Raw genomic sequence first — 12781 nt, 5'->3', positions numbered from 1 at the left:
CCAGAACTTATATGTTTACTGATTTTTTTTGTTACAACATAAATTGAAAACCTACTAAATATTCATTAATATAGACATGATAAATAAATGATATTGTACTTATTAGAGGTTAGATTATATAAATGATAGATAGATAGATTACAAATTCACTGATGTCTAGTCAATTCCAACTCATGGTGACCGTGGTGGTGACTCTATATATGGAGTAGAACATGGCCTCATAGTATTTCCAAATCTATAGATCTTTATGAAAGCAGATAGTCTTATCTTTCTCCAGTGAAGTGATTGGCAGGGTCAAGCCATTGACCTTCACAGTCATTTAAAAAAAAAAAAATATATATATACTAACATAAGAAGATGAGTTTATTTTATTAAACAAAAAAGTTTTATAGAAGTATAAAAGACTATAATATCATAGAAAGTAAGCATTATTTTCTGATGGTATTATGAACTAGACAACCTGAATAATTCTCCCACTTGGAATAACCAAATGAGGCTATCTTTACTGCTCTCTGTAATGTATTTATAATTTTTGAGCCCATTTTGTAGCCACTATGTCAAACCATAGTGTTGAGGGCCTTCTTCTTTCTGTTGCCCCTCCACTTTACCAAGTATGATGTCCTTCTCTAGGGACTGGTCTCTCCTCACAACATGTCCAAAGTATGTGAGACGAAGTCTTGCCATTCTCACTTCCAAGGAGCATTCTTGTTGTATTTCTTCCAAGACAAATGTTTGTCTTTTTTTTTTGGCAGCCTAGGATACTTTTAACACTCTTCTCCATAATTCTTAATTCAATATATAATTCAAATGCGTTGATTCTTTTGTGGTCTTCCTTATTCAATGACCAACTTTCACATGCATATATAAAGTAAATAAAAATCCCGTGTCATAGATCAGACCTCTTTGCTCTTCAACACTTTAAAGAAGTTTTGTGAGAATATTTACCAATGCAATTGACCGTTGGCCTCTTGACTGCTGCCTCATGAATATTGATTGTGGATCCCAGAAGACGAAATCCTTGACAACTTCGGTCTTTTCTCCATTTATGGTGATATTACCTATTGGACCAGTTGTGAGGATTTAGGTTTCCTCTTCATTGAGTTATAATTCATACTGAAGGCTTCAATCCTTGATCTTCATTGACAAGTGCTTCAAGTTTGAACTTTCACCATGCAAGGTTGTGTTATCTGCATACTACAAGTTGTTAATAAGCCTTCCTCCAAACCAGATGCCATATTCTTCACATTATCTAGCTTCTCTGATTATTTGTTTAGCATACAAATTGAATAAGAATGGTGAGAGGATACCCCCTGTCGCACACTTTTCCTGATTTTAAATCATTCAGTATTTCCTTGTTCTGTTCCCACAACTGCCTCCTGATCTGTTGTACAAATTCCACATGTACACAATGCTCAGGAATTCCCATTCTCCTTAAGGCTATCCATAGTTTATCATTGACATAGTCCATAAAACACAAGTAAATATCATTTTGGTATCCTCTGGAAGGACTTCTTCCTTCAGTAATGCTGGTTCTTGATCATATTCTTCCTCTTAAAATGGTTGAATGTAGACCTTTTCTTTGGGGTACAATTACTCTCTGTATTCTTTTCATCTTATTTTGATGCTTCCTGTATCATTCGATATGTTGCCCATAGAATCTTCCAATATGGTAACTCAGGCTTGAGTTTTTTTCTTCAGTTCTTTCAGCTTAAGATATGATTAGTGCACTCTTCGTCTTTGGCTTTCTAATTCCTGGTCTTTGCACATTGCATTACAATACTTTGTCTTTTTACCTTCCCTTTGAAATTTTCTGTTGGCTCTGACATCGTCATTTTTCCTCCCATTTGCTTTAGCTTCTGTGGTCATGAGCAAGTTTCAAAATTTTTTTTCTGACGTTCACTTTGATCTTTTCTTTCTTTCCTGTCTTTTTAATGACTGTTTGTTTTCTTCAAGTATGATGTTCTCGATGTCATCCCACAACTCATCTGTTCTTCTGTCATTACAAATATATTCTTTTTTTTTTACGTTTGCAAATTGTTTATATTTCTAGCTGTTAAGCCAAATCTCTTTGAGCGCTCAGATTCCCTTTAGTGGCAACACCAGAGCCAGCTGTTGAGCAGCCAGAAGGCGACCGTGATGGAGTACATGACCATCTCTCGCTTGGCCCGCTCTTTGTTCTACTCCTCGAGCCGCTGCAGGTGTCTATTCAACTTGATTATCTGTCGTCTTAAGGAAGCTGCATCTGCAACCGTCGTGTCATCTGAAGCAACTTCAAGGGATGTGTCCATATTTGAAATGCCATACATGGAATCGTTCCTGATCAGCTGTCCATTGTGGCGGACAGCATTCTCACTCAGAGCGCTCTCTCTTTAGCCTGCCAACTGTCCACATTTCTTCATTTTGAGGCGTTGGAGCAGGTCTTTCTAAGTCTAGAAAGTCTAGCGGTCTTTCACTTAGTGTGAGAACACACGGTGGTGTTTTCAGTGCCAGAGGCTTAAAGGGAGTCGACTGAATAAGGTCAAGATCTGCTGGTCTTGAAAATGGAATGTCTTCATTATTTCGTGCCACAACAATCCTCTCTGGAACCTGCATTATCACACTAGCATTTGGAGAGCTGTCTTGAAATCCTTGTTCTAGGTCAGAATTCGGTGGTGCTACTTTTAACTTTTCTGGGACCCTCATTCGCTGACTGATACCTTCGGTGTATTCCATCTCATACTGGATGCGACTAATTTCCGCCGTTTCAGCAGCAGTGGGAGAAGGAAATGCTGCCCCACTCACCAAATGGGTAACTACTACTGCTTGCTACTTGGTACTATCTGCTTCTGTGCTTCATAGTAAATCCTTTAACTTGCTTCAAAGGGCATGTGTTGGATTTAGAGCCACTTGGGTCCCCCTGGGCCCGCTGGAGGGTCCCCGGCGAGTGCCACCACCGGCTTGCTCCAAGGCGCTTGGGGGTCACTCTCCGAGGCCGTTGAAGGAGCGCACGGAGGCGCCAGGGTGAAGCCCCGGCTGGAGCAGCCCTCAGAGAGCTGGATAGACTCAAGGTCATATTTTGGCGTTTGTGGAGTTGTTTTCATTTTCCTTAACTTCAACTTGAATTTACAAATGAGCAATTGATGGTCCGTTCCACAATCAGACCCTGGCCTTTTTTTGACTGATCTTATTGAGCTTCATCATTGTCTCTTTCCCCTGATGTAGTCAATTTGATTTATATGTACTCAATCTGGAGAAGTCTCTGTATAGTCACCTTTTGTGATATTGAAAAAAAAGTTATTTTTATGAGTAAGTCATTGGTCTTGAAAAATTCTATCATGCCAACTTCAGCTTCATTTCTATCACCAAGGCCATATTTCCAACTACTGTTCCTTCCTCTGTGTTTCCAACTTTTCATTCCAATGATGAAAAATTATCAATGCTTCTTGAGTGCATCCTGGATCAATTGCAGACCCGCTAACTTTAGTATCCAGTGCATAAATTTGAATAAGTTATATTGACTATCTTTTCGTGTATGTGTATAGATATTATCTTGAATAAAGATTTTTATATAAGATAAACATCTTATATAAAGAACTATATCCTAGGAATTAGTGAGCTGATGTGGACTAATATCGACTATTTTGAACCAGACTATCGTATGGTTTACTATGTCAAGCATGATAAACTCAAAAAAATTGTGCCCCATTCATTCTCATAAAGGATATTGTAAGATTCAGCTTGAAGTGCAACGTTGTCTATGAATACACCGTAGCGCCCCTCTTGGTGCATTCAGGTTCCAGTCATTCACAGATATTTACAGTCTTTGTTTCTCTTTTTGAGTCATGCCTCATCAGCAAATGAAGGTTCTGAAGGCTATACTTCTGGAGGCTTTACTCCATCCACATCATTTTGGTGACTCTACTTTTGAGAAGGCAGCACCTCTTCAGGCATATTTGAGTGCCTTCCAACATAAAGGCCTTATCTTCCAGCACTATCTCTGAAAATGTTCTGCAACTTTTCATGAGGTTTTTAGTATCTGAAAATGTTCCTCTAAAATTAATAAAGTTTTCAGTGACTAAGTCCTCAGAAGTGGACAGCCTATTCCTTCTTCGTAGTCTGTTCTTAGTCTAGAAGCTCTGCTGAAACCTGGTCACCACGGGTAACCTTGCTAGTATTTGTAATACTGGTGCCATAACATCCAGCATTATAGCAACACACAAACCACCACAGTAAGTTGTACTGCAATAGACATTTATTTAGAGTACTGTATTAGATGTTTTAAAAATTAGCATAAAGTTTAATCCAGAGAGAAAAATGACAGTTTTGAAGAGACAATAATAATAAAGTGAGAACATGTAAGATTCTTAGGAAATTATAGAAAATTAAGAAATGGTTGTATACAAAAGATATACCTGGCAACCTTGCAGAATTTGTAAAGCATATAAATTATCTGTTTCAGGATTGCAGGGAATTCCAAGTGTGATTAAAAAGAAGAAAATCATACCAAAATAAATCAAAGTGCAACTGTAAAACACCAAAGATAAAATGGCTTTTCAATTGCAATTATGGAAAGCTAAAACATAGTTGGCTATATAAAGTGCTACTCAAAGTGCTATGTAAAGCATATGTCTCACCCCAGAACTCGATATTTTCAGTAGTTTTCAGAGGTAGTTTTCAGTAAATAGGTCGAAATAAGGCCATTTTAAGATAAAATGAATTCTGAAAATGTAAAACACCAGCCACGTTTCCCCTAGAGACACGTGGAAACATTATAGCTCAGGAGAACAACGACTCCAGAAGAAAAATACAAAGGTCAGCAATTAGGTAGTTTTTTTCTTTCTTAAATTGACACCCACTTAATTGCTACTATTTAAACTTTTTACATTAGTCAATATTTCATTAAAATTTTATTCCCAAGAGATAGGCTTAAGTGACAGGAAATTGTACATGGATAGAAAAAGTAGTAGTGGATACACAAGATATATACAGTATGGCTAGTGTACTCTGGAGTAAAAGCAAAGCTAAACAAAAACCACTTGTAATTTCTCACTTATATCCTCAATACTGTTTAAATTTTAAAGTCACACATTATTTTACTAATGTTAAAAACTATGTTAGTCTGGGTACATTAGTGAAACAAATCCGCAGAAACTCATATGTATAAGAGAGAATTTTATATAAAGGGTAAGTGCACATCAAGAAAATATCCCAACCCAGTGCTGCCCAAGCTCACAAGTCCAACATTAACCCATATGTCCGACACCAATCCACTATGTCCTCTTCCATCTCACAAAACACTCACAGTGACGCCGACTGCAGGAGGAAAGCTGAATCAGTGAACGTGTAAGCATCTCAGCACTGACAAGGAGCTCCACATGGCTGCTCCAGAACCCAGGGCTGCATCAGAGTAGGTACATGTGGCTTCTACTTGGGGATGTCTTGCAGGAAGTGACCCTTGCCAGCTGAAGCAGGGAACTGGGTAAGGCAGCTGCACCCTGGTTTGACCATCAAGAAAGCAAGAGACCCGAGAACTAGAAAGACCAGGCTCACTGAGCCATTTATCCTTCTGCCCTTCAATTAACCCCACATGTGTTTAGCAGCTAGGTTGGCACAATAAATCTTAATGATCTCAGATAGATAAAAATAAAATTGTATCTATGAAATAGACATAATATTTGAAAAGATTGCATCTTGAAATACTAGTCTATACATTTCAATCATTTCAGAAGGGAATTTTCATTTTATTCTTTGGTAGAGTACTCAAAATTTAATAACTTTTTAATTTAGTATGATGTCTCATTATGTTTGCTATTTCTACATCGTGGAATCTTATGACTTCTTAAACTTATAGAATCTTCAAGTTGGAAATAATGTGATGTTTCACTTTGTCTAAAAAACACTCTTCAAAACTGTTAAAGGCTGGGAGCTTTTCTAACCAAAGCATTCAGAGAAGTTACAACACATTACAGACAGCAGAGCCTCAGCTCAACTTCCTTCCTTCTTAGCACTATTTCATCCCACCCATGACTTTCAAATGTTTTCTACTCAATCACTTGGGTTACCATGGAGCTTACTTTAAACAACTCTTATCTCCTCCTGGTCTAACCAGTACAGAAACCACTTATGTAAACCGCACGGCCGATTGTCCTCTCATTTTTAATACATCGCCACTGGCCCAGGTCGCCTGACATACTGTTCATCCCATGTCACTGGTCATTTCAGACTAACCTAAGGTTTTAAAGTTTTCCTTTTCTTTGGTTAAAATGTTTCACCTTGTGATTTCAAAATGTTAGCCTTAATTGGGCTGTGGGTACAAATTCCCACTCTGCATCCAAACTAAACCAAACTTATTGCTATCAAATCAATTGAGAATCCTCAGCCTCATGGTGACCCTCTTTCATCTGACTACAAAAGCCTCTCATATGTGAAGGCAGTTGTCACATGTCTCCCATGCAGCACCACCAGGAAACTGGGCTCTCAGTCCTGTCTTCTTGACTCTAGACTCCCTCTCAGGTTATTATTTCCATCGCCATCTCTTTCAACAGGGATGATGTCTGTGTGGCCTCATGGAACCACTCCCTTCCCCTCTAGATCATGATTTTATTTTCTTAAGCTTCCTGTTCAAACAGTTCTTTGAGGGCAGCCTCAGGCTTCTCTGGAGGCATTCTCCAAATTCAGAGTGCACAAACTCAAGGAGTATACAAGAGATAAGTGGGTGTAATTTGAGCATACAACCTAGAACCCATGAGGCTACTTATAATGCCAGATGTCAAAAAAGGAGACAGGATGCAGGTGAAGAGGTCCTTAATTATCCCAAGCTTCACAAATTTTAGGAGCAAGGCCTACTCCCATAGCTTTAATTTCCCCAATCTTTTTAAAGTATGCTTTTATGTTTCTCAAGTATACTTTGGATATTTTTTCTAAATCTTGTTAATACCAGATCACTGAATTAAAATGAGCAGCTTTCTAGAAATCATCCTGAGGCCTACACTTTTAGTTCATTATTATATTTGAAACCAAGAAAGCTAAGCTGTTGGCTTAACTTGCTTTCCTTGTCTAGAGGCCTCAGGCCATCCTTTTCGGAGGTCATATTAACATCAAAGCTTCATTTGTTTTGAAAAAAAAAAAAAATATATATATATATATATATATATAGAGAGAGAGAGAGAGAGAGAGAGATTCATTATTAGCAAGTTTACCTCCCAGAGGATCTGGAGGTCTCCATATCCACTTGAACCTGGCTGCTGGGTAAGGTTGGTTATAGTGGACACTTCTGTTTTGGTTGCCATAGATACAGAATTTAGAACACGGGCCAAGTTCCACTGCTACTTGGTATGAGAGTAGCAGCTTAATGTTTTCCAACAAAATCTGACACCTTGGGTTTCCGAAAAAATGTCCCAGCTGTCTTTAAGATGCAATTCCTGAGTAGGACAGCATCTAGCCATGACTTAGATATTTCCAGAACTCTTTACTTTTCTAATTAAAAAAAAACAACAAGAACAAATGTTGCCTTGGAGTTGACCCTGACCAGTGGCGACCTGGTGTGTGCCAGGGTTAAACCATGCTCACAGAGTTTTCAACGACTGGGGCTTATTTGGAAATAAATTATCAGGCCTTTCTTCTAAAGTGGTTTTGAACTGACCCACTGAGCTACCAAAGCCCTTTAGCTACTAGATCATGAAGGTTTATTTATAGCACTTATAACCACTAACACATTATACATTTGTGTGTCTGTTCTCTTTCTACTTTTATTGTAATATAAGCTCTGTTCTGGGAAAAGGTAGGATGTTTGGTTTATGTTCCACTCTGTCTCTATTGCCGATCAAACCTAGCACACAGTATTCATGCAACATAGGTGAATTGGGGCAGACAGTTATGAGTAAGTCAATTACATGAGAGAGAGGAGAATGGGAGAAAGAGACAGATTTTTGAATATCAGTATTCAGAGTCATAGGCCATCTAATCTGATAAAACCTGCCTCCCCTGGCAACGGGATACGGGATGTTTTGATAGGCAAAGTAAAGGAGATTTTCAGGAAAGAATCAACGTTCATGAGAAAGCTAGTAATCTCGGTGCAGAGGGTCTTCTGGAGCAATCAAGGAGTTTATGTGGTCACACTCGAGACAAACCGTCTGGTTTTCAGATTGTTCACTTCACTTAGAGCAGCGGTTCTCAACCTATGGGTCACGACCCCTTTTGGGGTCGAATGATCCTTTCACAGGGGTTGCCCGATTCATAACTGTAGCAAAATGACAGCTATGAAGGAGCAACAAAAATAATTTTTTGTTTAGGGGTCACCACATGAGGAACTGTATTAAAGGGTTGTAGCTTTAGGAAGGTTGAGAACCACTGACCTAGAGGGACTTGCCAATGTTTCAGTTGCACTTATTGTTTGTGAGTTCTGTCTTCAAAGGGAGATGGTTAATTTCTAATTTCTAAAGGGAAACAGCTAAGGTTGTCAATTTATAATGAATTCTAACAGAATTACAAGATCAAAGTGGGAAAAGAGCAAAGTACATGGAATCCTAGTGTCCCGCAGAGCCCAGAATGGCATCTTAAAACCAAGGAGAGAGAAGTACCCGAAGCTCCAATGTCTTGCTGGGGCCTGGTGCAGCATCAATAGTAGGCACTTATACTAATGTATTGAATGCATTGCTGTAAATAGCACAGTCCAGTGTAGTGCATAGTATGTGTGGATTTCAACAAATGCAATTCTTTGTGGCAAAATCAGCTTTTGTAAAAGGTTAAAAAGATTTTCCATAGTTATAGGGTGATGGGATATTTCTGAGAATTAAGAAAGATGAATCGTCATCTCAACCCTGTATTTTCCTCTCAATATAAACCAATAGAATCGACCTTCTCTTTCAAGGTACTCTCTTGACCAACCTAGCAGGGGAAACCCTAACGAACACTCACCGAGTGCACGTTTCATTTCACATCCGTGTTCTTCATAACACCTCATGCTCCACATACTGAGAGATTTCCAGCTGCCTTTTGTTATGTATTTCTATTTTAATTTGCACTGTGGTTTGAGGATACATTTTGTACGATTGAAAGCCTTTTAATTTTGGTAAAGTGTATTGATGGTCCAGAATATGGCCTGTTTTGATGACCTTTGAAAGTGAGCTTAAGAAAAATGTGTATTTTGTTGCTGTGGGATGGAGTATTCTATGTGTCAATCAGGTTGATAGCAGTTGATAACAGTTGGTTGATGGCTCTGTTCAGGTCAACTGTATCCTTACTGGTTCTCTGCCTGTTTCATCTACTAATTACTGAAAGAGAGGTGGTAAAGTCTCCATCTAGAATCATGGGTATACCTTCCCTAAGAGCTCTGACGGAGCAGTGGGTTATGCATTAAACTACGAACCACAAAGTCAGTGGTCGAACCTACCAGTCACTCTATAAGATTAGAGAGGAGGCTATCTACTTCTGCACAGATTTAAAGTCTTGGCAACCCAAAGGGACAGTTCTACTCTGTCCTATAGAGCCACTCTATGTTGAAGTTGACCTGGTGGTGAGTTTGAGTTGGAATTGTGAGGTTCTGTGCATCCTTGCTTCATATATTTTGGGCTTTGTTAGATGAATGCCTTCGTTGAGAAATTCACCTCTTTATCTTTATATAGCAGACTTCTTTTCTTTAGCCCTGATAAGTTTCCTCATTCTGGAGCCGATGTGTCTAAAATTAATGTAGGTGTTCCAGCTTTCTTTTCATTAGCATGGTACTCCCTTCTCCATTTCTTTACTTACAACCTTGACTTTATATTTAAAGTGGGCATCTTGGAGACAACATAGAGTTGGATCTTGTTTTATCCACTTTGACAATCACTATTTTAATTTGTGTATTTAGACTTTCATGCATAAAGTAAGTATTGGTATAGTCAATATATCTATCATGTTCATATTTTTTTTCTATTCAATTCATTTGGCTTTTGTTTCCTTTTGCTACTATGTTAAATGCCCAAAACATTGAATAAGAGAAGTATCCCATGTTAATCCTGATGTAGAGACAAAGGGACCAAGGTGTGGTAGTTATATAATCATATGCCAATTTGAGTATTAAGAGTGAAGGCGTGGAGTCTAGTCTGTCAATCGGGTCATAGCCAATGAAGCCTCTGTGTGGGCATGGCCATCTCTTGATAATTCTGGGAACTCCTGTATTTTCTCCTTGGAGATGGGAAGACACTTATCTCTCTCACCTCACTCCCTGAGATGATGCTCTACTGACCAGACACATGGTGCTATGCCCTGGGAGCTAGAGAAGCCACATGCACCTAACCTGATGCAACCAGACCTCTGAAGCCAAAGAAGCCACATAGAGACCCCTACCAGTGCTGAGATGTTTACACTGCCACTGGATCCAAAGACTTTCTACTCACTGGTCTGTGAGTGTTATTGCATGTATTTTGTGAGTCTGAAAAGGACTTTATACCTTGGTATCAGACAAATGGGCTAATATTGGACTTATGGGCTTGGACTTCACTGGATTGGGATGCTTTCTTAATGTACAATTACCCTTTATATAAGACTCTCCCTTATACACATTTGAAAGTTTCTATGGATTTGTTTCTCTAGTCTACCTGGACTAACACACAAGGATACCGAAATTAAGTGATAATATTAAAAGTTACACATGTCAACAATGATAGAGGCAGGATTTGAAATGTGACAATGTTCCTTATATGAGTAAACATCCTATCCAGAAATTTCATCAATAAAACTCTGAGGAAACCTCCAAGCCAAGTGAAACTGTGTTTTCAGAAGCTCTAAAATCTGTATTCCTCTTCACAGGTTTCTTTTCCAAAATCAACCTTGGAAGGAGGTTTTTACTGTACTGTATTTAAACTGAAACATGGATTTTCTAAATTAACACAAAATCATAAGATTAGCATAAGGATAGGAATGAGAAGAAAAATAGAAATAGTTTTGCATCATTAATGAACAGACTAGAATTATTCTTGGAAACTAAGCCTGAGCTTCTTAAAAAGGAAAAAAAATACCCTATCCTCAAGCCAGGCTGTTCGGTTTTATTTTCCCATTGACTGGGGTCATTTAAAATGAATTGTTACAACCTGGTTTCTGAATCACTATCTCTTTTCCTGTGAAAGTGTCTCTTGCTGCTTCTGTGGGAAAGCAAGGAAAGAACGAACTGGCCTTGAGCCCAAACCATAATTTCAGTAATTATGAAACCAAGTGACTGCAGCCGTAATTGACTCATTCAAAGCCAAATGGTAGCAGTAATTAGTTTGTCAAATTTGAATAGAAGAGTGTTTTTGGAGGGAACAAACGAAGTTGAGCTAAGGAGGCCGCAACTCTCAGCGATGGAGTAGGGGACCTTTTCCAGCAGTGAGTCTTTTCAGCACCAAGATTCTCTTGAGTGACAGTGATAGGTGTTCCTCGTTACAGATTATGGCCGCTTACACTAATCTCTCCTCGTGTTTTCAGGCCTTGTTCATTCTCCTGGCAGCAGTCATCAGTTTACACGGAGAGGTACATAGAGAAACAGAGAACCTATTTATCACACTTGCTCAGTGTGTACTAACAGTGACAGTCCCACTGTCAGTGGGACTTTACCTCTGCAACATCATAAAAAAGTGTCATGAGACATAACGTTAAGAAATTAGGGGTAAGAGTGTGAGAGCCTGATATGAAATATGGGACCAGTGCACTCAACCCCCTTCTGACCACTTCAGTCTGTGAAGACTGAGCATGGTTTAGATATTCATCAAACTTCTGAGTCACCTGCTTACTCGGAGACTGCTGATGTAATAGAACCCTTATTGGGTCAGAAATACATAAGCAAGAGAGGTGGTGTTTATATCCTTAAATCCTCTTTCTTCATTCCAGATACATTTCCCATTTTCCATTTTTAAGTTCTTTGTTACATTCTTTGTTACTAGTGCGTGTGACAAACTTTGTTTCTGCCAAAGCTGATATCTTCCAACTTTTTCCAAAACTGTGTTCCTTTGCCAAAGTCATACCTTTTTTTTAAAGTTTTGCTAAAGATGCAAACACCTGCCTGCTTTTCTTTCATGATTTGATCAAGAAAACAAATCTTTCATTATTGATGGCTTTGAGCTTTTCGTGTTCCCTCAATCTAACCTGTGAGATTTTCTCTACCTTTCTGAATTCAATTTGAACATAATCAATATTTATTTTGAATAACTTTGCACTCGGTTTTATACACAAAAAATCCCATGCCACATTCAGTCTAGAACAAGGGTGGCAAACTATGCCCCATGGGTCAGATAAGACTTATTGTTTGTTTTGGTAAATGAAGTGGTTTTTTTAAAATAATCATTTTATTAGGAGCTCATATGGCTCATCACAATCCGTACATACATCACTTGTATCCAGCACATTAGTACATATGTTGACTTCATCATTTTCACAACATCCACTTTCCACTTGAGCCCTTGGTGTCAGCTCCTCATTTTCCACCTCCCTCCCTGCTCCCCCCTCCCCCTGAACCCTTGATAATTTATAAATTATTATATCATATCTTATCCCATCCAACGTATCCCTCACCCACTGCTCCGCTGTCCATCCCCCAGGGAGGAGGCCATATGTAGACCTTGTCATCTGTTCCCCCTTTCTCCCTCACCTTCTGTCCACCCTCTCACTATCGCCACTCTCTCCACTGGTCCTGGGGGGTTCATCTCTCCTGGGTTCACTGTATTTCCAGTTCTTATTTGTGCCAGTGCACATCCTCCGGTCCAGCTGGATATGTAAGGTAGAATTGGGATCATGGTAGTGGGGGGGGGAGGAAGCATTTAAGAACTAGAGGAAAATTGCATATTTCATC

The 12781-nt window shown here is 38.9% G+C and overlaps 1 pseudogene; it reads right to left on the bottom strand.

Annotated features, from left to right (window-relative positions):
- Positions 1-2087: 2087 nt before the first annotated feature.
- Positions 2088-7268, bottom strand: LOC101652110 (annotated as a pseudogene).
- Positions 7269-12781: the final 5513 nt, after the last annotated feature.

Source organism: Echinops telfairi, unplaced genomic scaffold, assembly GCF_000313985.2.
Source record: "Echinops telfairi isolate 266 unplaced genomic scaffold, ASM31398v2 ScPeMD7_7410;HRSCAF=8448, whole genome shotgun sequence".
NCBI lineage: Eukaryota > Metazoa > Chordata > Mammalia > Afrosoricida > Tenrecidae > Echinops > Echinops telfairi.
This window is presented reverse-complemented; position numbering and strand designations above follow the sequence as displayed.